This window comes from Eutrigla gurnardus (assembly GCF_963514095.1).
Source record: "Eutrigla gurnardus genome assembly, chromosome: 24".
Taxonomy (NCBI): Eukaryota; Metazoa; Chordata; class Actinopteri; order Perciformes; family Triglidae; genus Eutrigla; species Eutrigla gurnardus.
In genome coordinates, this window is record NC_139935.1 from 13,327,715 (window position 1) to 13,355,669 (window position 27,955).

General features: G+C 42.3%; 2 long non-coding RNA genes across 3 annotated transcripts; one reads left to right on the forward strand and one right to left on the reverse strand.

Annotated features, from left to right (window-relative positions):
* Window positions 1-2,436: 2,436 nt before the first annotated feature.
* Window positions 2,437-3,056, reverse strand: LOC311009939. The gene is made up of 3 exons (XR_014596716.1): window positions 2,965-3,056; window positions 2,751-2,837; window positions 2,437-2,530 (listed from the first exon to the last, which is right to left on the reverse strand). It is a non-coding gene; the product is annotated as an uncharacterized lncRNA (long non-coding RNA).
* Window positions 3,057-16,382: 13,326 nt separating this feature from the next.
* Window positions 16,383-21,951, forward strand: LOC311009742. 2 transcript variants are annotated; one of them, XR_014596687.1, is made up of 7 exons: window positions 16,383-16,732; window positions 17,906-17,921; window positions 19,415-19,616; window positions 19,713-19,868; window positions 21,420-21,507; window positions 21,579-21,653; window positions 21,874-21,951. It is a non-coding gene; the product is annotated as an uncharacterized lncRNA (long non-coding RNA). The 2 variants fall into 2 exon arrangements; XR_014596688.1 differs by lacking the exons at window positions 16,383-16,732; window positions 17,906-17,921; window positions 19,415-19,616; window positions 19,713-19,868 and adding an exon at window positions 21,310-21,328.
* Window positions 21,952-27,955: the final 6,004 nt, after the last annotated feature.

A 27,955-nucleotide genomic window follows, 5' to 3' on the forward strand; every position in this document is an offset into this window, starting at 1 on the left:
GGTGGCAGATGAATCACTCTCGTGACGGGACTTGGAGCGCTCTCTTCTTGATCTGGATTTGCCTGCAACACCCAGGGAACACATGTGACAGGAAGTCAGGAACATGCTTAGAATGCCCATAGTACATAGGCCAAGGGGGTGGATCACTACGCGCATACACAACTCATAGACAGCCATATTGGGTCAGTCAACTTGCTTTGATTGTGGCTGCAGTAGATGGGTGATCCAGTCATGCGCACTAAAAACTACTCATAACTGTGAAATTTTCATCGTATACAGCTATTACTTTAACTAGATCAATTATGTTACTATAATGTAACTTTCATAGAAAAGTACAGGATTAAAATTAGTTCTGATTTAAAGTTGCAGTATCATAACTGCATTAAGCATTGATATTATAACTGATCAATCTTACCTTGTCCAGATCTTGGCTGTCCTCTGGTGGCAGATGAATCATTCCTGTGACGGGACTCGGAGCGCTCTCTTCTTGATCTGGATTTCCCTGTAACACCCAGGGAACACATGTGACAGGAAGACAGGAACATGCTTAGAATGCTCATCATGCTCTCAATGGACAATATTCCCACAATAGCAACACATAAGGTGTTTACACTATGTATGGCAATTGCTAATTTTTAACAAATTGATTATATTACCTTGTCTGGGAGTTGAAGTTTCAGGAAATGGTATCACAGGTGACAAAGAAGAGGAGTACCCTCCGTGTCCTACTGTATATAACACCAACAGGAGCACATGTTGGACATGAAGACAGAAACATGCTGCATGTTATATATGCACAGAATGTATACTGAAAACTAGGGGTGGGAGAAAAAAATCGATTCACATAAGTATCATGATTTTTTGCTTTACAATTTTTAAATCGATGTTTTTATTCAAAAATCAATCAAAAAATGTAAACCCTCTGAATCCCAAATCCCACCGGCGGGATCAAAATAGCACTTATTTTTAAATGACTGGCATTTACAAACCATTTGTCCTATCCAAAAACGGGAAAAACTGGCGTAATCGTCAGATTCTCACAAGCGTCAAGCGCAACATGTCTAAACAGGCCGGAGAAGACAGGATAATTTCATGAGATTTCATCAACATTGCTCATCGCCCTGCGTTCACACCGGATGCGAGAAAAATATTCGCTCCGCTCTACTCGCTCAAGTTTGCCTGCTGGAGTATTTGTTTTTACTTGCGGCATTTGCGCGAGTCATTCGCTCGAGTTCAATATTTTTAACTTGAGTGAATGGGCAAATGATTTGCAGAAAATAAACCGTTTGCTCTAGCTAAATTCTGTAAAAAAAAAAAAAAATTCTACGCTTCTTACTGTTTAAGGAAGCCGCCAATGACAGACATACGCCCAGGTTTGGCTACTCGAAAAATCTTTAAAATTTGCTTCCCATAGCACTGACTTGCAGGCGTGAAATGCCTGCTCAGAGCTGCTCAGCACCAATGAGCAGGCTCTTTACACATGCTGTCAGTGCCTTCAAGACTAATTGCAGGGCAAATTTACAAGAACTTCATAGTTGTTCTCTGTTACAGGGCAAACTTTCACAAAGGGCAGTTATAGTATTTACTGTAGATACTTTGTAAAGATTAAATGCATTTTCATAGCGTGTAACAGTGGAAATAAAATAGTTAAAAATAGTTTTTTCTTTGATCATAAGACTTGTGTGCACCTTGAAATATGTTGTGCATAGTTATTCACAGTTTTTCATTGTTTTGATGAGAAATATTTAGAAAATTTCAATGTTCGTTTTTCTTTCTTGAATATATAGGCGATTGCATTCTGATTGTTATACTGCTCAGGAGATTATCGACTTTTGACTATCTAGTAACATCCGTTTGCGAAAAAAAAAAAAAAACATCATCATGGTGTTAAAAATCAGCAATATCGAAGAATCGCAATTTAAATCGAACTGACACCCAAAAAAATCATAAAAGAATTGAATCCGGAGAAAAGCATATTGTCCCAGCCCTACTGAAAACATATGCTTACATTAAATACAATCATAACACACTTAATGAATAATCTATATACAAGTCTGTATGATCATCTTACCATGTCTGGGAGATGAATTTGCAGATGCACCCGCAGGTGAGGGACTCCGAGAAGTGGAGTAGATTATATCACTCCCATCGTGGGATCGCTGCCCTATAACATCCACAAGAGCACATGTTGAACAGGAAAACAGGAACACACTTGAATTGATTAAGCACTGAACTGAGAAAAAAAATTGTTCCTTCCTGACAAAAAGGAGTCTTCAAAGTTCACAAAAAATCAACAAAGTATCAACAAACGACTGTCCTAAGTCCTGGAAAAGCACATTAAGAAAATTAAGTTCAACAAAAAACAAAAGTATATATATATATATATATATATATATATATAAAAAATAATAATAAGGACTCACAACACACAGGTGACCCCAACAGGGCTTGGACAACAGATCTTGAGTACTAGGATTTTCAGCTCCATTGTCACCTGAGCATGGATCTGCCAACTCGTCCATGGAGGATCCTGTAATCAAATTTCAATTACCATGTATGAAACTTATATATGACACCAATTCAGATAACTTCACTTGTATCCAAGCTTTGAATTCAAGTAATATGTGTGCAGTGTGATTGTTTACACAGCAATATAAAATGATCTGTCATCCATCCCAACAATATCATTGATAATAGTTTGACACACTTCTGTTGAACCCTGGCCTATTAGGATAGCCCACTCAACTTACCTCCATCGGTGGCATCATCAATAGTGGCATGAGTCTTCTTCTTTATTTCTGGTGGCTTTGGATATGCCTCCAGACTGGAATTTTTACCTAGGTATAATACAGTAAAGATTCATACATCATGGTGTACAAATTATGTTGTAAAAAACTGCATATTGGAAAAAGCCTTTCAAAAAATCTTTTTTGTAATAGAGTCAAGCAATGTATTCATACTCACTTGATTGCTTTGCTGATGGCACATCATCTTCTGACATGAATTGTCCTGAAATCATAAGATAATTTAGTACCTTTACAAGTAAAACATGTATTAGGGTTGGGCAGTAATACAGTAATAAGGTATATGGCGGGGTCTTAAAAATAGCAACGGTATCAGTTTCAATACCATCATTAAAAAAAATACAATGCACTTATATAGGAGATAAGGATTAAATATTAAATATAATTTATTTAGTGGCAGTATTTCGTTCCAAGCTAACGAGAAGGGAGAGGCGGTAAATACTGACGAGGCAATTTGTAAATTGTGCAATAAGGACGCATCTCAGAAACAACAACGCACGCACTTTTCACACAGAGACTCCACATTATCTCCGCAGCAGCGGTTCACCACTTCTCCGCCGTTGGTTGTTCACACAGAGCCGAGCAGCTCCGGCGTAAAAGACAAACCAGAGTATAATTCACACAGTAAACCGCCGCTGCAGCTCCAAAAGCGGCGTGACGGTACGCGTCATGGTGATGACGTGTTTTTTTCAAGGTGTTTCCTGGTGTCCTCCTGTTAATCTAAACATGTACCACTGACTGTTTATAATCATGATGCTGTTATAATGTGTTGTGATTGAGATCCTGACCCACCAAACATCCTGGAAAGTGACAAAGTGACGTTTTTTCTCTAAATTACATAATTACATAATCGCCATCAGTAAACTGGACGCTGTCTGACTCTTTCACTGGCGGAGAGAGAGGCTGTTGGCTCGGGGGGAAAGATCACTGAAAAATCACTGCGACAGACAGTTGATAAGAGTGAGTCGATCGGACCGACAGGCTGACAGACACTTCTCCACGTATAAATGCGGTATTATTTTCACTGTGTGCTGCACAAGGACGTAGCCTACAGCAACAATGGAATCTCATTGATTGCTCATTTGAAGGACCCAGCCCTACCTGTTTGAGCCATCAGAGCCAGTGCTCAGCCTCATACGAATACAATATTTATAACATAAGCACACACTGACACTGGCGGGCACGTAATCACGGCCACCGGAGAGAGAGCACCTGCTGTCAGCGAGACAGAGAGCATCGGTGGCGGGCACATGATCTTCTCCGTCCCCGGCTTGCATCCTCCCGTCCGCCGCCAGCGGCTGCTACCATCACGGCCGCCGGCATTACGCGCCCGCCACCGATCCTCTCCGTCCGCCGACAGCAGGTGCTCTCTCTCCAGTGGACGTGATGGTAGCAGCCGCTGTCGGCGGACGGAGAGGATCGGTGGCGGGCGCGTAATGCCGGCGGCCGTGATGGTAGCAGCCGCTGTCGGCGGACAGAGAGGATCGGTGGCGGGCACGTAATGCCGGCGGCCGTGATGGTAGCTCTGTCCCGCCGACAGCAGGTGCTCTCTCCGAGGACGGAGAAGATTGTGGCGGGCACATAATGGCGGTGGCTGTGCTGTAACTATCGGGGGTAATGTGGACACTGCAGAGACGGGTGTTGGTGGTGATTTTGAACTCTCCACAGTAGCTCCTCTTGACAACATCGATCCACCATTTCCTTACGTTGTCTCGTAGGACACTTAAATAGGCTACCTGAGCTGTTACCCTGGCCTGCACACTGTGGCATCCAGGAAAGATGAGTGAGCTACGTGGAGGAGACATGGCTGGTTAGCTAGCTGCAGACTAGCATAAGCGATGCTATCCGAGACTCGAGCTAGCGGACAACCACCGAAGCTAATGCACTGTACGTACTTATACCGCTTCCGCAGCAGGGCGGCGTTTATGCTAATGATAGCCGCGTTACGCGGCTATCCTTAGCTTCGTGTCGGGGTTCCATACAACCTGTCGGGGTTTATTTCTCCCTAACAACCTCCGAACTATACATTATCCCTTACATGTAGCACACAACAGGAGACTCTCCGTGTCAGACGAGCTCTCACGTGCTGACTAAACTCAGTTGATAACGTAGCAGCGCGACGAGTCCTTGCTAGCTAAGCAGCTAAACTTTAGCGCCGCTCCGTGTTGAGATCCCGCCCCGTGTGGGTCACTGCACTGGTCAGGAGCAAACGCTGTTAACGACACCATTAGCTGTAGACAATCTGTCAATAAAAATCAGCCAACACTTCTCCTCCGATCTACATTGATCTCACAAGTCGCCACTGTTAAGTTTGAATGACGGAAATCCGTGGTAGCAACGGAGAACTTTAATCCATGCTGGCCCCACCGGGCAAGTGCTTGGAGCGTTCTGGTGGCCCGGACGGTTTTAAAAGTACGACCGGGCCACCGGCCATTTATATTGTCGACCCCTGTATGGCGCTAACATTAGCAATATAACCAGACCAAACTTCCGTTGAACACACATTTATTGTAGGCTATTATCCACATTATTCACAAAATTATAGAAAGCCAAAACTTACTTGTGTCTCCTCCGCTGCTCACCCACAAATGCGCCCAGATTATGAACCCGCCCTTCTCCTTCTCCACTCACCAATCACCTGCAGGTATTTGAATTTTTTATTTTTGAGTGACCAATTAGCTGCTCCCGTGCATTACCGCCAAGATGTGGGTCATTCCTACTAGTCTAGGCAGAATTTCTGAAAATGTGCTTATTTAAAGTGGTAGCATTTTGTGAATATTTATAATATACAACATTTCTAGAGGCATTAAGGGGTGCTGAATCCAAATCTTCTGTATTAGAAGCTCAAAAATGCCTCAAAATTAGATAAATCCAACATGGCTGCCACCGCCAGGCTGAAATCATTTTTTTCAGTGTATCTTTTTGACTAAACAGGTAAAAACATGAATTAAATGTGCTTTTGTAGGTTTTCCTACATGAGCAATCCGATGGCATATTCAGATTTGAGATGTAATGTGAAGAAACTGCTTAGATATTGCAAAAATAGTTGTTTAGTGAATAACTACTCAGCTATTATTTTTATTATTAATAATATTTTTTATTATCAGGCTTATTTTACTTATTTGGGCTAAATCAAGGCAATGACGGACTGACCAGATTTAGCCCAAAAAAGAACGTCCAAATGACGTCTAGTGTTGGGTGGGCTATGAGTCGTATCTTCCCATCTTTTTTTTCTTATTTAATTAATGACATGTTTCTGTTTGTGTCCGTGTGTTTCTGTTCAATGTTTTGTCTTAATTGTGTTTTCATTGTATTCATGTTGTTCGGGACCCCCTGGAAAACGAGATGGTACATCCCAAGGGCTTATTCCTAATAAAGAACTCCAAACAAGTACATGTACATCTAGATACTGTACATTGTGTTATCCCACTGGTCACAACATGTTTCTTCATTCTGTGACTTCAGTGAACAGAGTTGAGTGATTGTAAATACATATATCAATACTAAACATCTTAAAGATTATGTGAACCAGAAATATTAGTCTTATCTTCATATTAACATACTTTACTAAGCTTGTTTTGTCGGAGCTTTCATGCAGCCATCCTCCTCTACAGGTGCAACCAGGAAGTAATCAGCTCTGGTCATGTGACATTTACACTAAACATGCAACACTGCACATATGTCATTGAGAGGTTTTATTACTTCAATACTTTCTGGAAATGGATCGATACAATATTCAGTAATGTTTTTAGGACCTGTTAACTGAAAATGTTTTCATGGTCACTATAGTGACCGATGGGATTAAATTTAAAGTGCACAGCTTAACCAATGTTAATGTTATTTAATTTACCTGACAATGTTCCTCTCTCAGCCTGAACCATCATAATATCAAATAAAAAGGATACAAATTATGATCTCTGGCTCCATTTTAATCAGATAAGTTAGTTACGTCTTCTTTGTTCTTTAGGGTCAACAGCAGCTGGTTGCTAAGCAACGGGAGCGGCAAAGTGTGAGGGCGGGAACAGCTGGTGACTCAAACAGGAAGTCCTCTGTAGATCAGACCGTCTCGGCCTTCACGTTCTACGTCAGCTGTGTTCTCTGAAGGATGCGGCCGCTGAATTTAGACACAACTATTGTGTTTCCTGTGACTCCTCCACAATAAAAGTTTATGTAGTTGAGGTGTTTTAATGTGAAGCAGCAGCATTTAAATGCAGCTCTGACACAGAGTGAACAGGAAACAGTGAGAATGATCAATCAGATGGACTTACACACAGTAACACTGATCACATGCTGCATCGTTTGTCACAAGTCTGAATATATGGCGGACTAACAACACCAACCGCTGCACAGAGAGATGCTTACTGAATATACATACAGTGATTGTAGAAATAATACATGTAACCACTTCAAAACATTCATTTCACAAATACTTATTTACAACAATGATAACTGCAGCTTAGAAAAACATAAGTAGACACTGGCTGCAGCCCAACCCTCCCACAGTAGAAGAATGGACAGATATGATTAATGATAGATACTGAATGGGAAGAAAATCACCTTTTCACTTCATATACAAATGGATAAATTCACAAAAATATGGTCAAAATGGGTCTCCTTCATGAAAAGACAGACGGATCTAAGGGAAGTAACGGATTAAATATGAAAGTGTCCTCAGCTAATTGAACGGTCATTTTAAAAGCTGATAGACAATCTCCCTACAAAGGTGTTTCCTCTTTTCATGTATTATTTTCCCACACACCCCTGCTCTATTTCACTTGTTCTAATGTTGGGAAAAACCTGATTCTTATCCCCTCCTCTCCAATGTTTTATTTTTATAGTTATATATAATTATCCATGTACATGTGTACACAATCTGTGTCCATTTATAAAAATGAATATATTATTGGTTTCACAGTCGTTGGTAAAAAGCATGTAATTTGAACCCCAGCTGTAATTCATTCTGTCAGCCGCTAGATGGAGCTAGAGGGCCATCAATCCGACCGTCCGAATACACGGAAGTACATCTCTCATGTGAAGAGATGCACAAAGATGCTCCTGAAGTACAAAGCTGAAATCTAAAAACTGCAGTTTAAGAGCAGCAGAGAACTTTACAGAGGATAACATGTTTGAGAAATATAATTTAAAAATGTTATGGAATGTAAGGGCAGAAAAGAAAATACAAAGAGATATGTTTGCACAGAAATAATATATGACTCAGGAATGTTTGTTTCTGTGTGAAGTTCAACATTTTTCTTATGAAAATAGAAAAGTAGTTGTTGAAATATGGATTTTTCTGAAAAATAGATATGTAAATAGTAAAATGTAGATTTTTCTCACGAAAAATAGAAATGTTAAAAATGTTGGCCCACTAGGGAGCCTTGTCTGGGTCATGTGTTCTTGAGATGTCTTATGTATTTATTCTAAAACTTCGTACAATGTACAAATGAATAAACACTGTCCAGCTGGACACATTAAAGTGCATGAACATTAATATAGTCTTATGTAAACTAGAGGTGGGGAAAAAATCGGGCAGCGGGCGGCCCCCGCGGATCCGCTCCGGAGAACCGTAAACTCTTAGACGCACCGACGGGAGTCTAAAAAAACCTGTGGACCCAAAGTATCGATATTTGCCGTCAGTGTATCGATTATTTATTGCGACAGAGAGCACAACAATATATTGCAATATCGATTTTTTTCTCTCTCCCTCCCTCCCTCAATCTCTCTCTCCCCCTCCCTCCCTCTCTCTCTCACCCACTCCCTCCCTCCCTCTCTCTCTCACCCCCTCCCTCACGCTCTCTCTTTCTCTCCCCCTCCCTCCCTCTCTCTCTCTCACCCCCTCCCTCCCTCATTCTCTCTCTCTCCCCTCCCTCCCTCACCCTCTCTCTATCTCCCCCTCCCTCCATCACGCTCTCTCTCTCTCTCTCTCTCCCTCCCTCTCTCTCTCTCACCCCCTCCCTCCCTCACTCTCTCTCTCCCTCCCCCTCCCTCCCTCCCTCCCTCCCTCACGCTCTCTCTATCTCCCCCTCCCTCCATCACGCTCTCTCTCTCTCTCCCTCCCTCTCTCTCTCTCACCCCCTCCCTCCCTCTCTCTCTCTCCCTCCCTCCCTCTCTCTCTCTCTCCCCTCCCTCCCTCACTCTCTCCCCCCCCCCCTCCCTCCACATATCGGTTTAAATGAACAACAACAAGAAACAAATGCTGATCAAGAGTTTTGTTCAATTTAAGGTCGTGATTCTTGTCCTAAATGTCAGGCTTCATTCAGTGGTTGAAACTAATATTATTAACATTAATTGAAGTTTTACAGTATAGAACAGACATTCCCTGACCTCAGGCACACGCCCACCCACAAAGCAGACAGTCGCACCGCTGTTGTTGTTTTTTTACATATGATTCAAATATTAATTTTCACATTTGAAATTGTTTTTAACAACTATTCGAACATATATTCAAATTTAGAATATTTGTCGACAGCCCTACTTCCCTGTGATCAAAAGCAAGGAAAACATGATTGATGTATGTAATACATACTAAAAAAGAAATAATAAATGACTGAAATGGAATGAAAACCTCTGATTGGATGAAAACCCCGTGGAGTGGAGCCTGGCGGTGTTGATGTATGTGAGCAGTTTGTTCTCATTTAAAGATCCAACACAAATAATATCACATCATCTTTAAAGCAAAGTCCTACCTGAGATCCACAGCAACAGCACCAGCACCAACAGGGGGTCCATGATGTGCAGGTAGACCGTCTGTCTGCCCGCCTGTCTGTCTCTGCTCTGATAAAGACCTGTGCTGTCCTCAATGTAGATCTGTGTACAGGAAGAGGTGGAGCTTTACTCTTTACTTTGAAACATTTCTCAGAACTGCATTTCTGGGAAACCAAAAAACTTTTAATCGGATGAGAATCTGCCTACTGAGGACATATTATATGACTGTTACTATGACAACCAGAAAAACCACTTAGATGTTCCTATGAGATAAATGCTGTCAGTGTGGTCTTATTATTTGCGCTCGATGTTTCAACACCAAGTCTTTCAGAGGAGACTGGATGACAGCTTATATTAACTGTTGATGGATCTATTGAATGTTTTAGTAATCAATCATTGAGTCTATAAAACACCAGTAAACGGTATAAAATGTGCAGCCCAGTCTGTCAGAATCCGAGGTGAAGTCTTTAAATGTCTTGTTTTGTCCGACCAACAGTCCAAAAGCCAAAGAGATTCAGTGGATGTGGATCTCTGCAGGAAGCTCCGAGCTGTCCATTCCTGTTGGATTCCTTCTAACTTCTGAATTCAAACATCGTCCCTCAAACTCGTAGCAGGAAAATGATGATGAGAAACGGTGCAGGATGATATTTGAGTGTTTCAGTGTGTCGTCTCCTTGTTGACTGCAGTCTGTGTGTAACTGCTGCTGTAACTGACTGTGTCTCAGTCAGTTCACTGACATCATGTTTCAGTCTGACTTTGACTTTCATTCGTCCTTCATAAAGCAGCAGGATGTTTTCAGCTCTGCTGCTTTCTTTATTCAGAACACCTCATATTTTATTGCTCTGGAGGCTCATTTTATTCTGAGCCTGTAAATCTGTTTGTGTTGTTTTAGCTGCATTTGGCCTGCAGAGGGGTTCCACCTTTGTCACGGCCTCCTGCACCGCTTTAATCTGGCGCTCAAATACTCTAGAAAACAACTTTGACAGCTATGGTGGCTGAGGAGGAACATACAGGGTGAACTTTACAATAGTGATCCAGCGCTTTATCAATACATTACAACCAGAATCAAAGAGAGGGAGTGAGGGGGGCTCACAGTCTGGTTATGGGACCAGCCGGTCATAAACTGATGCACGGTGAACCTTTGCTGAACAACATGAACAGCTTCATGAACACAATTCAATAACATTCATGAATATAGGCCAGAGATCTTCAACATGGGGCCCGGGACCCATAGGGGGTCCACGGATTTCCAGCAGGGGGTCCCCAACATTATTTGATCCCAAACCTTTTTTTCTTACAAAATTAAAAATATGTTCAAAAATACACATTAACATTAATACAACATCTAATAAGCAAATATAAATGTTAATTGTTGTGTAAATGTGAAATTGTGATGTAGAAATGCCAATATAGATTTACATTATGTTCTGTAAATATATATTTCTGTCAACAATTATTATTTTAATGGCTAAGCATTGCATACATACATCATTACAAAGTACCTGTATACATGGCACTATAGGCTGCACTACACATTATTATTGGCCCGGATTAATAAGGAACATGATTAATATGATATGTAATAGGGGGCCCTCCACCGTGTCACTATCAGCCAAGGGGCCCTTGGCCTGGAAACCATTTAAGACCTCCGATATGAATGAATGTAAAAATATGGTCACACTGTTTAAATAATGACAGTAGGCTACTTCACTGGATGGAAACTTGGAATGAGATCTGCAAAGAATCTGGTCTGAGATTACGATATGAAATAAAGAAATGAAAGGCTGGAGAATATTGTTCAGATGTGTGATGGATGGTGAGGTAAAACTGAAGAGTTCTACTAAGTAATCAACATCCTCTCCAGACGCGAGGCTGCTAGAATCACTTGTGCTTCCATATCGATGGTTGACGAGGAAAGGACTCTGCAAGTTTCCACAGCTGGTTCAGGATCAGCAAAATGGAGGAGACAGATTGGGAGAAGCATCTTCACATTTCCTGGAATCGCCCTTCTGTGGCTCCATTTTGGTGTCCATGGTGTCCTGGAAGCAGTTTTTAAGATGAAAATCTATTTTAGTGTTTAAATCTTGTACCTGGGTGATCTAGAAGGGCTTTCGACTAACATGTAGAAGTTAACTTGACTGACAATTATTGCAGTGTATCTGTTCAAAGATTGGGTTGCAAAGCGGCAGAACATTTCCAGTACATTTTCTGAAGACTTTCCATGGGAAGTTACTCTGGGGAATTTGGGAGATATTCATATATTATATTTGCACTTTGCAATATGCTGCTGCAGTTTTGTGGCATTCTTCACGTATGTCTTTTCACAATATTTACACACAAAGACTTTCCTTGAACATTAGCTTGTGTGAAATCGGATGGTGCACGTGGCATTTCTCGGTAGAATAAGATAACAGTATTCATACTCTCAAGTGTACTTGCATGAAATCTGTCCGTTTTAGTCAAAATTATGCTTAAGTATATTTTCCCCAACTATATTAAAAATCCCTGTTCAGGACCAACCTTCAGTTTTGTAAATTCCAGGTTTATTCCCATGAATTCCTGATAATTCCCATGGAAAGTTTCCAACTGAAACTTGCATTAAGCAGCCCTGTGACGTCACTGCTCCTCTCCTGTCAGCCTCTCTGCTGCTGTGAAGACACACAGCGGTGGTAGGGAGGACGGGCTGGTTGTCTCAACCTCAGAGTAACAACAAGTTCACCTGTTTCCAGACGCTTGACGTTAAATTATGACTCAACTGTTTTACCTTCAAACTGACGTCCGTGTTGTTTAATCCGACGTTCCGTTTGTCGTGTAAAACATAACGGAGGACACGAAAAACCCATTCTAACGTTCGTTTTTAATGAATCATTTCACTGTACGACTCCAGTAAACCTGAACCCAAAGTCCGTCTCATTCTCTCCGTGGTCTCTCCGCTTCGCTGTCCGCTCTTCCAGCGCGTCATCCAGCCCGCTGTTCCCCCACAAACACGCAGCAGAGACGGCAGAGACACACGGAGCAGTGAGGGGGGGCGACGCGGCCAAATGTCCGTTCAGAACAGAGTTTTGAGTTCATAGTCTGCAGCATGCTCCACGTTATCACAAGTAATTAGTGGCATTATATTCATTACCAAAGCATTGGTTCATTAATTATCAAACTTCCTGGACAATAGAAGGATTAAGAGAGCGAAGCTGGGAAGTGACCATGGCGGTGACTCAGCCGTGAAACCCGCAGCCACAGTAACACTTTAGTGGAGGCTAGCTAGCTAATGCTAACTAGCTACGATAGTGTCGGTCCACCGAGCGAAAAAACAATTAGTAAACACGAATATTACGTCCCCAAAAATAAACTAGGATTTTACTTTACGTTACTACACCTAATATTAATGGAAAACATAATTTATGACATAATTTAAACTCACCTCCTGCCGCTGTAGTTAGCTGAGCGGGAAAAAGTCCTTTCTTTGAAGAACCGCGTTACGTTGAGTCGCTCCGCCTCGGCCGTTGTCGGGTAAATAGGCTCCCTCCGCCGGTGGCAGTAGTCCTTTCTTCTTTAGTGTATTTCACTTTTCAAAGTGTTTATATTTTGTTTGGAATTGGAATATAAGACGTATATATAGTTTGTCATAGTAGGAAATGCCCATACTACAACCTTGCCATGGTTTAGAGAAGACCATTGATGCTCGTTGCCATTTAGTCCCTGAGGGTTCAGGTCTGTGCCACGGTCAAGTCCTGAAGTGCGTGAGGGCTCGCTCGCGGACATTTTGAGCCCACTTTTGATGCTGACTTTACCTGAAGGAAATTACCCACAGACAAAGTGCATGTGTGGAATATTACATTTACACAGATATATTAACATTAAAGATTTAAGGAGCATAAAACACTTGAAATCATAGGAATGTCATCATAAAGTAAAACTAGTAAATCAATGATTTGACAATGACGTCTGGTCTGGGATGATAAGATCCTGGAAGACGTTCAGATCAGGCTGTAAAATATGTGAAATAAAAACCAACACTTTTAGATCATCAAAATAAAGCGACATGCGGAGTGATGTCCTATTTGTATTTCTACCATTTCAAGCCCTCACAGCCTCTCACACTCATTATATTTGACAGTATGTGACGACGGACTGGGAGACTTTTTCAGGCCAGGAGTCAGTCATGTAACCAGGCCACCCTGGCCTTGCCCACACGCGCACGTTCACGCCCACACCTACATGCATTGGCACGCATGTACACGCACATGCACGCACGCGCGAACACACACACACACACACACACACACACACACACACACACACACACACACACACTGCATTCCAAATAGAAGTTCAAATATGGGACCTATGTACAAACTAAGTTAGGAATATACAGTAACTTTTGTGTTTGGGGCCGGGCTGGTAAAATACAGTAACACAACAATCCTCAGCAAAATCCACTAACACACTTACTAGAAGAGAATAAAGGTTTAACGCAGTGCCAAGGTTACTTAAACATCATATCATGTGGAATGTCAACTGCCTCTTTGGCATAATTTTTATGTGTAGCCTACAATATAACCTAATAAACAAAGACAACAAAATCCAAATCAAACAATTAATCAGCTATGAGGGGACAGCCTTTGAATACATGTTCACAGAACATGCACACACTGAATAAATTTGTCAGTTTACGGCATCTTTTTTTCTCTCTCCCTCTCGGCACCGCCTTTTCTTTTTCTTTTACCCGGGGGGTTGGGGTCGCGTAGTGATCACGCAACGGCAACGCAATGGCCACGCAGTTGCTGGGAGACCGTGATGGTTCTGCGTTGGGTTTACGTGTCGAAATGCAATTCAATGCCACACCGGTAAAGGGCGCTATGTTTTTTGTAAAGAATGACCGACCGACCGAGACTCTTGACGTATATCGTCGTTAGCCTCGTTATAGCCTATTTGTTTACTTTCCGGCTTTAAAGGGACTTAGGGCAGGATCAAGAAATAAGACTCAACAGTGACACGACGGCCGTTAGGGTAACTGCAGCCATCTGCCAAGCCGGCGCGGTAGCGCGCACAAACTCTTCAGTGCAGCTGATGCTGTGACACGGTTATTTATTTACTCGCTGTTCACGTGACTGTTTACTACAAGACCTCCGCACATGCCTCCGCGGAACTACGTTGGTAGCATACATCTGCGAACAGCATCATGTCAAGCGACGAAGTAAGTAAACAAGTGTTTATTTTAGTGTAACTTTAGGATGACGAATTGCCGCTGATAAAACCTTCGTTTTCTTCTTGGTATTACTTTTTAGTGGACTTTGTGTGGTGGTGGGTCGTTTTCCGGCCGAAGCAGAGTCCATTACTACACATACAGTACTTGAGTCCACCGCGCTTGTCTTCTTCTGGTCTCCAAGCGGTCGAGTACGCGTTCAGCGTGACGTCAAATGACGCATTCAGCGTCATTTGACGTCACGTCCGCCGGACTGCGCGGGAAATTCGGACCACGAATTGCAGTACATCATGCAGCACACAGCCTGTTCAGGGCAATGGGGAGATATGTTTGTGGTCTCATTCTTTTTGGTTTTGAACGCTTCATCATCCATTAGCATTAAAAGACTTAAAGTGAATGTTTATTTTTTCACAAATCCTGCCCTAAGTCCCTTTAAACGTCCACATTTTTTAAGAACTTGGTGGTTTATTTCTTTGTGCAAAAGCGAGAAGGTGCAAACAATAAAACAAGGTGAAAACAATAAAAGTAGCCTTTTAAAAGTTTAAATGGCGGTGTTTATGAGTGGAAACCGGATAGCGGTCTCCAGCGGATGTAGTTAGCGGACCAATCACAGCCAAAACCGCTGCGTTGGCGTTGCGTTGGCGTTGCGTCGCCTCGACGCGCGTCAAGGATTTTTGGGAGGTACACGTCAGGCCCTTGCGTAGGACGCAAGGGGGGTCCGCAAGGACGTAAGGGGTCCGCAAGCCCCCTTGCGTTGTGTCGATGCGGAAGCATAAAGCCCTGATTATGCTTCCGCGTAGTGATAACGCAACGGCAACGCAACGGCCACGCAGTTGCTTGGAGACCGTGATGGTTCTGCGTTGGGTTTACGTGTCGGAATGCAATTCAATGCCACACCGGTAAAGGGCGCTATGTTTTTTGTAAAGACTGACCGACCGACCGAGATTCTTGGCGTATATCGTCGTTAGCCTCGTTATAGCGTATTTGTTTACTTTCCGGCTTTAAACGTCCACAATTTTTCAGAACTTGTTGTTTTATTTCTTTGTGCAAAAGCGACAAGGTGCAAACAATAAAACGAGGTGAAAACAATAAAAGTAGCCTTTTAAAAGTTTAAATGGCGGTGTTTATGAGTGGAAACCGGAAAAGCGGTCTCCAGCGGATGTAGTTAGCAGACCAATCACAGCCAATGCCGCTGCGTTGGCGTTGCGTCGCCTCGACGCGCGTCTAGGATTTTTGGGAGGTACACGTCAGGCCCTTGCGTTGGACGTAAGGGGGGTCCGCAAGGACGTAAGGGGTCCGCAAGCCCCCTTGCGTTGTGTCGACGCGGAAGCATAACTCAGCCTTAACTCAGCCTTCAGTGTCACACACACCCCTTCCTCCGTACGCTGTCTGTGTGGTTGATACGGACTGTTGGGGCGGGTGTTAATCAAAACAAACCAATCGCCTTGTCCTCCTCACATGCTACTGTCCTGAGTGGCCTCTGATTGGCCAGGCCTGCATCTCTGACTTAGAAAAAAAAAGTCAGATAGCCGCGGCGCCGGCTGACCGGCAGACTTAAAAAAAAGAAAAAAAAAAAAGAGAGAGAGAGACGCAGGCCAGCAGGCCAATCATAGGCCGGCGCTTCGGGAAACCTCCCGGTTCTCCCGATGGCCAGTCCGGGCCTGGCACAGTGCAACATATGTGGAAAACTACGCGCTACTTAGTAACGCGTTACTGAAGTCGGACTACTTTTTTCAGTAACGAGTAGTCTAACGCACTACTATTGCCAAACCAGTAGTCAGATTAAAGTTACTTATCCAAATACACGGCGCGTTACTATTTTCGTCAGTAAAAAAAAAGATCTGCTTTCTTCGTGCGTCTCAGGGGGGTGACGTAGGTTAGCCGACACCTTCACGGACGGTCGCGTGTAGTCGCTATACCGGCAGAAACGTAAACAATGGAGGGGGAGAGATACGCATTTTCCAGCTGGAAATACAAGCATTATTTCGACTTCATCTCAGCAAAAGATGGAAACATAAAGGTTCGTTGTACACTCTGTGTTAACAACAAAGTGTTGTCTACTTTCAAGAATACAACGTCAAACTTGAAAAAACCTTTAGAGTCACAGCATGGCACAACCACATTAAGCAGGTCCCGCCCGGTGACGGTGAAAAGGCGCAGCGTGTGAATAAACAAGACGAGTTCTCGATTTCACGGAGCTCCTGCTAACTCAGTCTGTGCTGAAATGCGAGCGGAGTCTCTCTTGAGAGTGTTTAGTGGAGAAATGTCTCGCTGCTTGCTGGCCCCGCCCCCTCCCTTCATCATCACGCCGCTCATACTTGAGGACTGTGCTCATTTGTTTCATAAAACCAATCCTTGCTGCTCTAATGCCGGTTCAATATTCATAAAATGTTCGTTCATGATGTTACTGCCATTACAATATGCAAACAATTATTTAAGTTAAGTGAAGTCAAGAAAGACTGTCTTTATTTGTTTTATATAAAAACATGTATTTTCTATCAGGACATAGTTTTCAAGTGCAACTTAAAATGTCAGTGGATACATTGTTGATGTTACTGTTACTGGATCCAGCACGTTGGATTTGCTAATTCATTAATTAATTGAGACTATTAATGCCAAGGTTGCAGCTTAGATCAGTTACAGGCCAAGGTTTATAAGAGCGGCTGTGACTCAGGAGGAAGAGCAGGTCTCACACTCATCACCCAGTTAGTGTTTCCAGCTCGTGTCCTTGAGAAAGATCCCAAATAGCTCCTGATATCCAGGCCAGCGCCTTGCATGGCTGTTTTTGCCACCAGTGGTGTGAGAGATGGATGAAACTAGGACCTGCAAGGCACCGTTGCAGCCACGCTACCAATGCAATCAGATGACTTTAGCACTTAACTGTAAAGTTTACCTTCAATAATGGAAGCTAACGTTGTAAACAGCTTCACAACAGAAGCCCAAAATCCAAGATTGGCGACGGCCAAAGAACTGAACTCGAGACTCTAAAACCGTAGTCCACGAACCAATGGGTGACATCACCATGACTACGCCCGCTTCTACTCTACAGTCTTTGGTTAAAATATGTGTTCATCTACTCTGGGTATTTGGTGAAAATCTGTAACAGCAGTGAAGATGGTGTATATATTTTATGTCTTGGTTTCTTTCCCTTAAAATGCAACTTTAACCCTCCTGGGTCTTTTTTCCCTGACAGGATATCCTGCACAGAGGTAAGAATCACACACACACACACACACACACACACACACACACACACTGGTTGCTCTTACTTTTTAGTACCAAACGGTCTATAAAATTGGTCCAAAAAGCTTCTTAAATGTAATTTAATTCTACTTTGAAACAAATGGATTTCCCCCCATCGATCACTATTTTTATTCACAACTAAAGGAATGATTTGACACTTCAGACTCTGAGCTGCCCTGCTTGGTGTTGCTTTATGTGTCTAGTTTTGCATTTTCCCCTGCAAAGTGTGCTGCATAGATTCTGTCTGGGCGTCAGGGAGACAGACAAACCTTTTGAGCTCTAAAACCTTTACAGCTGTGTTTGTCTGCAGGGCTACAAGTGAGGAGGAGGGTTCAACTTGAGGGGGCTAAATACCTGCATGTATGTGTGTGTGTGTGTGTGTGTGTGTGTGTGTGTGTGTGTGTGTTTGTGTACATGGTATGTGTGGCGATCTCTAGAAGGCAGCGTTCTCACTAAAACACCAAACAGTTCACAAAAAGTTCTCTGCTGGTTTTGTTTGGAAACCAAGTGAATAATGCATGAAGTGAAAGCTCCTTCACTCTGCCTCGCTCTGTAGAGATCCTCTCCACAGTCTCAGGTAGCTCATGACTTCAGAAAGAGAGAGCTTAGTTTACCTGCTCTCATTATTCTTCTTCAATGGGGAATTTGAAGAGGTACCACGATTGACCTTCTGACCGAGATCCAAATGTTTATTGTTTATTTGCTCCAGAAATGGACTTAAAGGCTCTGAACAACACAGAATAAATGTAGGGCTGCAACCGGCGATTATTTTCATTGTTTGTTTGCAGATTATTGTTTTTTAATATTCTAAACCAGCCATTTAACAAGTTAAACGTATGGTTTTATGGCATTAGGGAATTTTGCAATTAATATTGTAGGTTTTTTTGAGGCAGACAATGAATTTGCTTTGGTGTTTTGGTGCATGACGTGAGAATAAGAGAAAATGGAATTAAAAATGAAGTAAAACAATGCAAAAATCAATAAACACAAATATAGAATACAATTATAATATAAATATTAACAAAAAATAATGTATAATAAATAATGTACAATATATATGAATTTAAATGAAAGAGTGGTAGTTCTGTGGATTGTTGAGGTTTTCATCTTATTTTGATGTGAAACTGTAGAAATTGACCTTCATCAGACTTTTAACCTCAGGGTTCAGGGTCGCTTGGTGTAATCTCCCTCTCTTCTCATATAACATATAGTATATGAATATCCTCTGGATAAAGTAAACTGAATATCCCTGAGTTGTGGCCAAAACAAGATATTTCAACGACATCATCTTCTGGGAAACAATGATCAACATTCTTCACCATTTCCATGTTTTTGACCAAACAACTGATCAATAATGGAGAAAATAATCCAGGAATTTAAATGAATCTCCAATGAAAACAGTGGTTAGTTACAGCCCTCATTTGCTGCTGTAACAAAAGTTCATCTCCCTTTTCACCAGGAGCCCCAGTGAAAGGGGGATAGAGGAGGTTCCCATATTAGCACCCACACGTTCTGCCTCCTGTCCAAACCCGGAGACTCTGGGTCTCCTCAGGGTCCCCCACCCTCCCTCCACAGCACCCTCCCTCTACTCCCCCACCGGCTCCCCCACCTCTCCTCTGTCACCCTCCAGTCCCAGACGGAGCGGCCCGGACACTGGCCAGGTACAGACGCCGTTACGCTTCCTGGTTTGAAATATTTGGGGATACAAAATGTGGAAAGATGAAAAGCGGTTGTGTGTTGATGATGTGATGCTCCAGGTCCCGAGGATGATCGGTGCAGGTCTGTCTCGCCTGCTGAGGAGAGGCTTTGTGAGCAGCGGAGAGGAGAGGACGGCTGAGCTGCATCTTTATGCCGTATCACACATGTCCAGACTTTCCCTCCATCTGCAGAGCTCCTGGAACAGCTTCATTATTGTGAGTGATGACGGAGACACAGTGTGTGTTTCTGTTCTACTACAGAATGTAGTGTTAGTCTTCTTAGTAGCTCTGCATTTAATATCCATAGCATGAAAGCATTGATATTTCCAAACATCCCATAAAAAAGGCCAAAACCAACCATGTATTCGTCCGTCTCTCAACCGTTTTCTCAGCTCCCAGTAGACTCCAGTCTTTAAAAACAGCTCACTAATATATCATGTCATTTTAAAAAAAGAGGCTTACAGTAGTAGTTTCCTAAAATAGCCGGTCACGAAGTTTGCAAACCAACTGGAGGAGAAAAGGAAAAGCAAGAAAAATAAATGAATCCAAATGTAGGTATTCTTCCTTTCAACAGATACACTCTGAACAAAGTTTGTATTTGTTTCATTTGCAGCTGTGCAATGATTCATTATGAACACCTGTCAGTCTTTTAGTGCATTGCTCAATTATAAAGGGTTGATTTAGCAACCAAGAACTAGTTATCATTAAGAATAATAGCCTTACAGTAACACATAGTGAAATGATTCCATAGAGTATTCCTTGTTGTGTTCATACAGTGGATTCAAAGATAAGTCAACAAGGTTTCATCTTGATTTGAGTGTAAACTGCCTTTACATCGACTTCATTGTTGTGTGTGTGTGTGTGTGTGTGTGTGTGAGTGTGTGTGAGTGTGTGTGAGTGTGAGTGAGTGTGAGTGTGTGTGTGTGTGTGCGTGTGTGTGTGTGTGTGTGTGTGTGTGTGTGTGTGTGTGTGTGTGTGTGTGTGTGTGACGTCAGAATCGTTTCATATTACTTGCGCAACTATCAACTGAACGCGTCACACCCGCGTGCTTTGACGCCTGTGCAGCAGACAGCGCCTGACGTGTAATGTAGTTTCCTCATTGACTTATAACGGTCACGCGTTCACGCGCACGTTCACGCGTGATGGCTGCTGCACGCCTGTGATCACATTACGCGGAGTAACTACGTGTAACATTCATGCGTTTTTTAGCGAACGCACGCATTAACGCTCGCATGAAGATAATTGAACCTTTTTGTCAGGCGCTCACATGTACGCGGAAACGACGTGCGCAGACTCTGTCACGCGTAACAAGAAGCTGCGTACATATGAAGCAGCGTGTGCACGTCTGTCTCTCACTGTTTGACAAATGTTGTTACGCGTTCACACGCACGTGCGGTCGCAGATTCTGATGCTGCGCGGCCAGAATTGATCTGCTGTGCGCACCTACTCCGCGTAACTTGAACGCGTAATGTAGTTGCCTCCCCTGGTTGACTGAAATGAACAGGCCAACTACATTACGCGTTCAAGTTACGCGGAGTAGGTGCGCACAGCAGATCAACTTCCGGCCGCGCAGCATCAGAATCTGCGACCGCACGTGCGTGTGAACGCGTAACAACATTTGTCAAACAGTGAGAGACAGACGTGCGCACCAGCATCAACCTGCTCTCTGCCAAAAAGTCAACATCTCACCATCCTCTTGACTTTACCTTTATGGAATAATAATCCTGTCTCTGTTATTAACACCCTTCCCCCCCTCCCTCCCTGCAGAGGTGCCCTGGCCTCCAGAATGCTGCTTGCCTTGATATGTGCTGCAGAGCTTCAAACACAGAACCAAAGATCCCAGGTTGACTGTGAGGTGAGCTGCTCACATTAATGTCATTATGTATTGAATCCGTTTTAAATGTCACAGCTGTCCTTCTCTGTCAGCCTCAGGACTTCCTAGCTGAGTATCTGGACGCTGCCTGCTCCCTGCTCTTTGAACTGCTGCTTTTAGGCCACGAGGTGAGTGACAACTATACCATGGAATACTATTGTAATTACTCTCACTGCCAAAGGGGGAGACAAAGGTGCCGTTCTGGATACAAAACAATCTTTGCTTGTCTATAAGAAACAAATCCAAATATATCATACATATAGGTGTAAAATGTCTTGTTTGCAAGTGTGGGGAAGTCCAATCATTTGCACTCAGCCTGTGAATTTACACTTTATTGACTTTATTTAGGCCAGCAGATGTTCTTCAGCGGACAACTCCCTGTCTGTGGGTTGGATGCTCGGAGTCCTGCAGCCACATCCTCACCTGGTAACGTTCCTCACTGGCACTTTAGTAGAGATGGGAAACCTATTCTCACATGAAGTTTCGGAAAAAACATTGTCTTGATATTTTCTATAATAACATTCAGGGTCACTCTGAACAAGAATCCATTGAAAATATTAGCAAACCTCTTAAGGAATAATTGTAATGTTTTTCTGAAAATCAGGAAATTATCCATTCGCCACTTTGACACTGGGAGGGATTATGAATTGATTTTATGATAAAACCATACAGTAAAATGTCTTGATATTTTCTATATTAATAGCAGGATCACTCTGAACAAGAATCCATTGTAAATATTAGCAAACCTCCTAAGGAAGAATTGTAATTCCTTTTTGAAAATCAGGAAATTATCCACTCGCCAGTATGCACTTTGATACTGGGAGGGATTATGAATTGAATTTATGATAAAAGCATACAGTAAAATGGCTTGATATTTGCTAAAATAATATTCAGAATAATTTACAACAAGAATACATTGAAAATATTAGCAAATCTATAATTATCCTCATGGTTAACCGTTGCACCGGGTATAAAAACTGCTTTCCCATCCATTTAGGCCACGTCGGGCACCCGTACCGTAAATGCAGTAATAGATGCGCAACTGATACTAAGCGGAGGCTGGCTTGACGGGGCTTTTTCAATCGGCGACTGGCGTGACTGCAGTCCGTGGCTCGGGGTCATCATGCTGGGGTCTCTAGTACCACCTTAGCCGGGTGGTAGAGTCTGCCTCCTGAAGTTCGGTAAAGTTGCGCTCTCCACGCTCCACGACTGAGCGCGCACGAGCGTGACACTCATTCAGCGCATTTCCTCTGCGCTCTGGTGGTTTAAAAACGAGGATGAAGTGTAACAAGTATACGATGGCTTAATGGCTGTATGTATGTGTGTTGATGACATATGCACAGTAAATAAGGAGAACACGTAGTTATTCCCGCTGTGTTCTGCAGTGATCTAATGGAGGGTATTTGTTGTATCCTGTATTACATGCAGTCGGCCGTTTCCTCCTCCTCCTCCTGCGGTGACAGCGCTGATTCAATATTTCAAAATTATTTTGATTTAAGATACGAGTTGGATTTTAAAAGAAGGTGTTTATGAAAAAAATATCACTCAGTAAAAGCATCAAAAACACTGCTGGAGTTCATCATGATAACGTGGATCTAACGTATGATATGGAGTGTAATTAAATGTGTGAGAGTCATCAAAATGATAATAGTTCTTCTCAAGTTTACTTCCTACAATCTGACTTCAGTTCACCACAGCTCCATCTGTGTCGCTGATTCCCCTCCAGTCTCCAGAATGTGCAGGGGGGTTGTAGCCGATTCCGTGGTCTGTCCAGGGACTATGGTCGCTGGCACGGACCAGTGGTCACAACCACTAGGGGCGCTAAAGACACTGGTCCCGACCAGCTCCTCAGTGGTCGCGACCAGTAGCTCTGTGGCACGGACCAGCTGGTCTCTGGCACGACCAGTGGTCACAACCACTAGGGGCGCTAAAGATACTGGTCCCGACCAGCTCCTCAGTGATCTGCCCTGTGGTCCCTGTGGTCTGTGAAGCAGCTTTACTATTTTCTCCCCTTTACACTCGTTTTGGCAGCACTGTTAGCTGGATAAATGGCAGAGATCATAATCTTTTGTCTATAAAATACACTTTATCAGAATTATTATGATTAATATTGTTATTATTATTGATTATGAAGATCCGTGTGGTCGGGACCAGCTGGTCTCTGGCACGGCCGGTGGTCACAACCACTAGGGGCGCTAAAGATACTGGTCCCGACCAGCTCCTCAGTGGTCGCGACCAGTAGCTCTGTGGCACGGACCAGCTGGTCTCTGGCACGGCCAGTGGTCACAACCACTAGGGGCGCTAAAGATACTGGTCCCGACCAGCTCCTCAGGGATCTGCCCTGTGGTCCCTGTGGTCTGTGAAGCAGCTTTACTATTTTCTCCCCTTTACACTCGTTTTGGCAGCACTGTTAGCTGGGTAAATGGCAGAGATCATAATCTTTTGTCTATAAAATACACTTTATCAGAATTATTATGATTAATATTGTTATTATTATTGATTATGAAGATCCGTGTGGTCGGGACCAGCTGGTCTCTGGCACAGCCAGTGGTCACAACCACTAGGGGCGCTAAAGACACTGGTCTGTCTTGTGGTCCTTGTCATCTGCCTGTTGTCTTACCGAGTGGTCTTTGGAGTAGTTGTACATTTAATACACCTTCTCCCTTTTCTCATTGTGTTGGCAACACTGTGCTGAATAAATGTAAAAATAATTCTTTTGTCTGACAAATATTTTTACTATCAATAGAAATCATAACGGAATAGAAATAACTTTGTCCCCGAGGGGAAATTTGCCTTGGGCACAGTGCTATAATTTGTTGCTTCACAGAAACGACACAAAAAACAATTATAAAAACATCTCAAAATATGGAACACAATACATTTTAACAGTTTAGTTGTTCAACAGCTTGGTTGAAGTCAGGAAAAATGATAACTTCAGTCTGGCACACTTCTTCACAGTCTTCTTCCGGATTGCAGAGTAACAATGATTAAATTATTACTACTACTATCGATTATGCAGGTTCGTGTCTTCCTGACTGGTTTAAACTTAACCAATGTGTTGCATTTTAGCTTGTCACATTACCCTTTGTATCAAATCTTGATCTAGAAACTAATCTCAATTAAATGTAGTGGAGGAAAAAAAATGTAGAGTTGAGTGACAAAGCAACAGCAAATGGAAATACAAAAATGTAAAAGTTTAATTAAATACAACTTAAGTAGCCAACAGTACAGTAACAAAAGAGTAAGTTGAATTGTCTTGATCGTTCCAGCACCTGATTACTCAATGAATGTTCCAAGTATTTTTTCAGCATGATATCTGGAAAACCCCTCCAATCTCACCAGGATGTCAATTGTGGTCTGCATAAAAGAAAACATTTTAGTTCAGGACAACATAGGAAAAAACAAACAAACAAGAGGACACATTACCAGCTTCATTAATGTTAAATTAACAGATGTAATTATATGTATTGGTGATCAAGTAACAGTAAGCTACATTCCGTTAGAATGGTGACATTTATGGATACCTTTATGTCTTTGTTCAACTAAAATTGGAACATACCTCTGGCACCATGACATCAATGATGAAGTTGATGTTATGGAGGAGGCTGTAATCCAACGACAATGTTGGCTTTATCGCATCAATGAGATCATTCATCTGTTGGACATAGTAAGGGTAAATAAACATTTATTCATACACTGACAAAATTACCACTTTCAAGAAATTACTTTAAGAAAATATTACTTACGTGTTTCTCATTGAAACATGTGGGCTTTCCGTTAAGGATCGTTTTCAGGGCACGGTGTCCCCCAGGGTTTTGCCAAAGGAACATCCGGTTTGATTTCCTCTCCCCACTGTCCAGCATTTCTTTCAGTTCCTTTAAGAATGACATCTGTTAAGAACACTGGTTTGGCATTTACCGTTTATAAATAACTAGAATAAACAATACACACCTTTATTCTTTCCTTGGAAATGAGGCCTTCTACCCCTTTGTTCTCTAGGCAGGTCAAAGTACTGCAAAGTACATAAAAACCAGCAGCAATACAGCACAGTACAATATCACATTTGTCAAAGAATGGTTGTTGTATTCCTTGTTCATTATTATTAATTAATAAGTTACATTTCATGATGGCTGAATGGTTCAGATGGTTAAAAAAAATGCCGTTAAAAGCAATGTTAGGTTAATTGACATGATTTCATGTTGTTTGATGTTGCACTTTTAGACCACAAGTGATAGAAGATGAATAGAATGTTTATGTACTGCCATTTGACAGTATAAAAAACAAACAAGATCCCATGATGCCCTGCTTCAGTTTTTATACAAGCTGCAGCTAAATTCCCACAGCAGTTTGCCATGCATATTCAGGTGTTTGATTAAATTAGTAGGAGAAGGGTGAAGATTGGTCAAACCTGGTGAAGGCGTATGGCTCAGGTAGGTCACACCCACATGTGAAAATGCCTGACTGACTGGGCTCATAACAGGCACAGTCTTTGTGCAGCCAGCCATTGCATGTCTCACATTTCACCCAGTCCTCCTTCTGCACATGTGGATACAATGGCCTACAATTTCAAAAGACACGACAGTTGAGATCCAGATGCTACATTGATCCTACACTACCAACATTTTGTTGAACTGTACAAAGCTTAAGATTTTAAGATATTTCTCTTCCTGATGCAATATAGCCAATAAACTATGTGCAGGTGCACAAGGTCAGCTCCAAGCTGTGAATCTGGTACTTGGTGTTTGTTGGTTTTAACAACTCTAATACTACTGTACCTTGACTGCCCCTTTCCAGTGCTGTCGTAGTAATTGCAGGCATGAATTGCCTCTGCCATGCAAGACTCGCACACTTTCTTCCCCTACAAAAAAAATAATATTTGTACTGTTCAAGATTTACATGCAACTTATTTCATAGCCTGCCTATATTATCAGTCGCCTAGTGTCTTGTGATTTTTACATCACCTTAGGAACAGAATCGGCAATCAAGCAGGCTGCGTGATACATCCTGAGATGCCCCAACTGTACTTGGTTCAAGGGTTCATTCGTCATGTCTGTCCCTTTGATATCAAGCTCAGCTGCCTGAAGTGACCGACATAAACAACCAATGTTTGTACAATATGAAGTTAATCTATGTAATAACCTTACCATCTTTTTAAACAATAGCAATTCCTAAATATAATTTGACAATACCAAGAAGGGGTAGGCCAAATAATTTTTTCCCCCCTTTTACAAAACAATATTTACCGTGCAGACGAAGACACCACAGTTGACGCCATCTTTCTGTCTCCACTGGTCTGGATATGAAATGGACCATTCCTTCAGCCTCCATGTGTTTTGAAATGCAAGGCTAAAAACAGATGCATCATTCTGTGTTATGTTTTTCATATAATGTCACAGTTTATTAGAATAAGTGTTTACATACCTTAGAATGTCCATATCAGCTGGAGAAATCAAGGTGTACTTTTCAAGGGAATCGTAGACTCTGATTTCTGTTTTTGAGCCATCAAATACCTGTCAACACAATGGCCAGTATAAGTATCTTGCAGTCCACTACATGCAAATAAAAATTACTAAAGCCTTTTTATGGTTATCCATGGTGGCTCAGTGGGCTACGCGCATAGCATAATTGTGATGTCATGTTTTAATCTGGACATTCCCACCTTCTATCCTGTCCCCGAAAAGTCTTGAGAAAAAACCCTCTCAATTTCACAGCAGTACTTACCCACAGAATGAAATGATTACCAGTCTCTGGAGTTTGATGGCCAACAACCCGTGGAAACAGGACCTTCGAGTCTTGCTTTAAGCCCTTGAACAAAAATTATTTAATACCAAATTACAGCTGCAACACTGAGGAATGTTGATGTTTTCTTCTGTTACTCTGTCAAAATTAAAGTTATTAGTAGTTGTGACAATATTTTATTTCTCTAAGATTAAGCAAAAGAATATGCAAATAAAACGCATGCATACCTGGATGCAATCCAAATGGCGGGAGCTGATTGATTCCCCATTGATCCAGTTCCTCCACCAAGCCGTGAAATGAAATGTTTGCAAAGTACACACCTGTAAAGAGAGCAATGGCTTTTGGGTAGCTGCACACCGTTTCTGTATGTCCTATCCATAACAAAGACAAATTACAATAAAACTTACATTCTCCAGAGGTCTTGCCAGCTGGAGAACTCTCGCATTCACTGCCTGTAAAGAAACAAGTAAAGCTGTCACTGTCAGGACTAAAGGTAAAACAAAATGGAGGACCCAAGCGCAGACACACAAGGAGGCAGGGAATGGGGAAACAAAAAGCAAGCTTTATTAACAAAAGCTGACTAAATACAAAAATCAAGGGATCCTAGACCCACAAGCAAACAAGACAAAATGCAAGTAGCAACTAAATAGCTCAAAAGGCAAAGTACAAAGAAAAAGCAAAGTTCAAATCA